Here is a 5,549-nt window from a genome sequence, read left to right as displayed (position 1 = left end):
GTCGAATTCGCAACTGTTTATGCATTAGGATTTAAACAAGAAAATTTCGTAGCACAATGTTTCATCTTGTTGACTACGTCTAAAATCATTTTTTCATTTGCATTTTCTCTAAAAGAAAATTTGTAAGTTGTGACAATCTTGTGAGCTCAATCCTATGACATCTCTCAAATCTTTTTATATGTATATTGAATTATTCTTTTTGTTTATTTGCAACTTCTGATGTTTGCATTGATAACACATTCCAAAATGTTTTAATCATAGTTCGTTGTGTATCATTGTAGCCATGGATATATATATATATATATATATAATTGTTGGGGTCAAATCACACCAAAGGGGACGTCATTCTTTTGCATGTTGATTTCACCCTAGGTCAATCGCGACAAAGGCCTATGTTTATGGAACCGTTGCATTGGTTTAGCGTTTAGCATGACCTCTTCTATGGAAAAATTCCCCTTTACCTTGGTTAGGATCATCGCCATATGCGTAGTGGGATCCACGGTGGGTAACTACGGTGTACGCACTTTCCCTCATATTACACGCAGGTCTTCCTCCCTGACCCTATTCGCATACTTGACGTTTACTCGACCGTTGGATTTTGGATCAACGGTGGTCGGTGATGCTCGATTGAGATTTTGAACGAGTTTTCTAGGGGCTAGCCCCACTCACGTTGATCCCATTGCCTGATGGATAGTGGACGACGAATTTTCATTTTCTCTTAGGCCTATTTCGAGACTAGGGTTAGCATATGCTCAAAGAGTTATGTTCCCCTGAATCTTCATTGTATTTCCTCTATTCGTGGACTCCTCCATTGCCTCTTTGAGTTTTCTTGCTCTGATATTATTTTATGTGATTATGTCAATGTTCATTCCAAGCCTTAGTTCATTGACCCTTCCCTTGGCTCCGTGTATTCTCTTGCTTTGTTACTATGGTTTGTGGTCACGCCAGATGCAAGTTGCGGTTACAAATGGGTTTCACATTATGTTGTTTTCTCTTCCCTTCGATCCCCATAGTTCTTCTTCTAATCAATTAGAGTTGTTTGTGGTGTTTTCTTACTTCCCCTTCCCCTTTCTACTATCCAAACTTTGAGTGTGGATGACCCATGTTCTTTTCCATCCTTTACGAAGTTTATCCCTTTTGTGGTAGTAATTTTCTTGTATTGTGTAGCAATTCTTATCCAAACTTTGAGTGTCGATGACCCATGTTCTTTTCCTTCCTTTACGGAGTTTATCCCTATTGTGGTAGTAATTTTCTTGTATTGTGTAGCAAATCTTCTTGGTTTTCACTGTTAAAGGTATTGTTGGTAATTATATTTTTTTCTCTCTAGCTATTTTGGGTCTTGTTCATTTTTGTTGTTCATTCTATACAAGTTGTTAATGGCTCCATAGTGTGGTTTGGGCAGGCTTTTACCTCTTAGTAGTGGAAATTAGTTAATGCCAAGTGACCGTCTGATATCGAGAGGTAAGTCAATCCATGAACCCCTTCCATAATGCTTTCCCAACATTCAATGTTACTCGGCATAGTGATGACATGATTGACGCTTGCATGCAGCTTTTGTTCCCTCTTCATTTGGGCGCTTTGAGAAAAACGCTAAACTTAATTTCATAAAATTTAGAAAAAGCTAATCAGGTAAGACTAATAACCTGTCCGCAAAATTCCAAAAACAGGAACACACAGGGTGCCTGGAGGGATGACGTCGTTTCATATTTTCGTTGGGATAAAATATTTAGCGTCCTCCTCTAATATACTTTTTGCGAGTTAGACTATTTAATATGTTTTAATAATATTTATCAGTGTTTAAAATAAGTTTTTTTTTTTACGGATGGGAAATGTCGATTATATGCACGTTCATAATAATTAACCATTATATATTTTCCCTCCATAAAACATTTAATACTTTTCATATTTTTCACATGATAAAAGAGAATTTCAAAATAATGGTGAGGTGTAAATATATTATTATTATTATTATTATTATTTAATTTTAAGCACTGACTAGACACCAAATCGGTGTATGAGACTTTTTTGTTTGTGGGACAAGGGACCTACCTTCCCGCAACGATTTGACTGCTATGTTTGTGGAGGCATACATACTCTACCCCGCTTTGGTTTTGAACCTGTAAACTCCTAGGAGGAAACACATGGTCTTAACCATTAGGCCCACTCAAATTGTATCACATTTATATTCTCTAATAACAATAACTAATAACTATATTGATGAATAAAAATTGCAATAAATTTTATTCTTCAAATTTTTTATTTTATTAAATTCATCTTTCTATAGTAAATATGCCAATATGCAAAGCCATGCATGTCAAAACCAACTAGGAAATCACACATGCAATATGTTACCTACAAGTATTTATGTTGAAGATGTTTGATCATTTGCTTCCTTTCTTGATCATTGCTTTCCTTTCCTTTCCTTTTCCTTCTATTTCTTGGTTTTTCTTCCTTGCTCCAAAACTAGAGTGCTCCAAGAAAACTCTAAGATTCCAAGAGTGAGAGAGAGAGAGAAAATAATGAGAGAGCTACAAATCTGAACTGGAAAAAGGTTTCAAATTGATCATCCAAAGCCTTTTTATCAATGAGGCCTCTATTTTTTTACTGATTTTCCATTATTTTTTTTCAATTTCCTCCTCACATGCAACCTGTGACCTTTCACCTTACTTTTCTCCTAGTTTCCTTTATTTTCATAATTAAATGTGCCAAAAAAGCATTTTTTCCTTTTAATGCCTTTGGCAATTTCCTTTAGCCATAAATGCATCTAGTGATGCCCACTAGGATATCTTTGCCCTACATTCAGCTTGGATTAATTGTCCCTTAACCATGGTCTTATTTTTCCTTTATTAACTTTTATTTCATAGAATTTTCGCGAGGGCTGTTACAAAACCCTCCCCCTTGGGTAACACCATCCTCAATGTTAAACTACACTGAGGCGTCAGAAAAACCATTGAAAAGGAAAGATACTGCTGATGGAGGTTTAGAACTTAGCTCGTTGCAGTATTTACAATGAATGACCAGCTCAAAAACAAAAGATCATGACATCAGGACAAGATAACAACCATAGCGCTTATTGGAGCTTTATAACTTGGATCATCGTGGTATTCACATTCATATAAATATATACATATACCAAAACATCAGTAAAACATATGCCAAACATATACCAAACATCACACCAAAACTGCTTTGCCTCAACTAGCAAAAAAAGAAGGATACATGGCCCACATCTGATCCGCCACCTCCCATGTAGTGTCTTCGGGCCCAAAGTGCTTCCATTGCACTTTAACTTGCTCTATCTATTTGTTCCTGAGCATGAGATGCTTCCACTGAAATATGCATTGAGGCTTTATCTGGAATTCTCCTTGTTGCTCCAACTGCAATACATATCAATCAATAACATGATCAACATATTTAACATACTTCTTAAGAAATGAGACATGGAAAACATCATGGACTTTCACTATTGGAGATAGTGCAAGTCGATAGGCCACTGATGCAATCCTCTCAAGGATCTCAAAAGGCCCACAATACCATGGTGCTAACTTGGCACATGATCCAATCCTCAAAGAGATCTTCTTGGGCTTGATTCGCAAATACACATGCTCCCCAACATGAAACTCCTTGAATGCCCTATGTTGATTTGCATAACTCTTCTTTCTATCCCATGCTGCCTTTATATTTTTATTTATAACTCTCATTTCCTATTCCATGTCTTCCAACATATCCAGTCCAATAAGTACCCTATTCACTCGATCACTCCAGCTAATTGGAGAATTACAACTACACCCATGCAATGCCTTTAAAGGACTCATCATTAATGACTCCTGATAATCGTTTTTGTATGCGAACTCAACCAATGGAAGATACTCCTCCCATCTCCTCTTCTAGTGCATCACGTACATACTCAACACATCCTCTAAGATATTGTTCACCCTCTCTATCTATCCATATGTCTATGCGTGATAAGTCGTACTAAAGGCCAACTTTGTACCCAAACTTGCAAATAGCTCCTTCCAAAACATGGAAGTGAACTTCACTTCCCTATTCGACACAATCTTCTTCAGAAAACCATTTAGTCTCACGATATCCATGATAAAAACATATGCGACCTCACTAGATCAATATGTAGTCTTCATTGGAATGAAGTGATATACCTTCATCACAAGCATAATATAATCATGTTGTCTCACTGTCTTCGGCAAGACCTGTAATGAAATCCATGGAAATGACCTCCAATTTCCATTTTGGAATCACAATAGGTTTTAGTATATCACCTTGATGCTTACATTCTTCCTCTACCTGCTAACAGTCCCAACATTTAGCCATGAATTTTGCCACTTCCTTCTTCAAACTCAATCAACAGTAGAAATTCTTCACCATTGTCAATGTCTTATGATATCCTGGGTGACCCGAGTATGGATTCAACTAAAACTTCCTCAAGATAAGCTTCTTGAGCTCACTACAATTTGGCACATAGATCCTGTCCCTGAATCTCACCAAACCATCTGTCGTAAGACAATACTCCACACCTTGTGCACCTGCACCTATACCTGTACCTATACCACTACCTATAAATGTACCTGTACTACTACCTATACCTATACTCTGCTGCAGCTTGTGCATAATCTCCATATACTTGTCATCCCATTTTCCTTCCTGCAAGATCCTATCCTATAACTCTATCCCATAAGAGCTCATAGCTGCTATATGATTTACATCTACCATCCTGCTAAGAGCATCTGCAACCTCATTCTCCTTTCCCTTAATGTATCTAGTGTTGAAGTCAAACCCACTAAGGGTAGCCAACCATCTAGCTTGCCTAGCATTTAGATTCAGTAGGTCAAACATGTATCTCAGCCTATTGTGATCACTCATCAATACAAACCTCCTGCCCAAAAGATAGTGCCTCCACATGTTCAATGCATGTATGATTGCTGCTAGCTCAAGATCATGTATCGGATAGTTCTTCTCATGCTCATTCAGTTTTTGTGATTCATAGCACACTACATATCCTTCTTGCATAATAACTACACCAAGTACTCTCTTACAAGCATCTGTACACACTACAAATTATTTGTTCGAGTTTGCAAACTTTAACACTAGTGCATGTGTCAACAACTGCTTGAGCTAATCAAAACTAGATGCACATTCTTTTGTCCATTCGAACTTCTTACCTTTCCTCTGTAATGATGTGATATGATATGCAATCCGTGAGAATTTCTCGATGAACCTCATGTAGTAGCCCTCCAAACCCAAGAATGATCTCATGTCATCCACATTTTTAGGAGCTACCCACTCCATGATGGTCCTTATATTTTCCAGATCTGCTGTTATGCCTTCCTTGGAGACAACACGTCCCAGGTAATATACCTCTATCTGAAATAAGACGCACCTGCCAATCTTGGTGTACAACTCATGCTCTCTTAGTAATCTCAACATGGATGCTAAATCCTCAACATGCTCTTCTTCATTCTTGGAGTATATCGAGATGTCATCAATGGATACAATAAAAAACTTTTCCAGATAAGGACACAACTCGCTATTCA

The sequence above is a fragment of the Pinus tabuliformis genome, chromosome 7 (assembly GCF_031772625.1).
Source record: "Pinus tabuliformis cultivar Carrire ecotype Pingquan chromosome 7, CPIR1, whole genome shotgun sequence".
Lineage (NCBI taxonomy): Eukaryota > Viridiplantae > Streptophyta > Pinopsida > Pinales > Pinaceae > Pinus > Pinus tabuliformis.
This window is presented reverse-complemented; position numbering follows the sequence as displayed.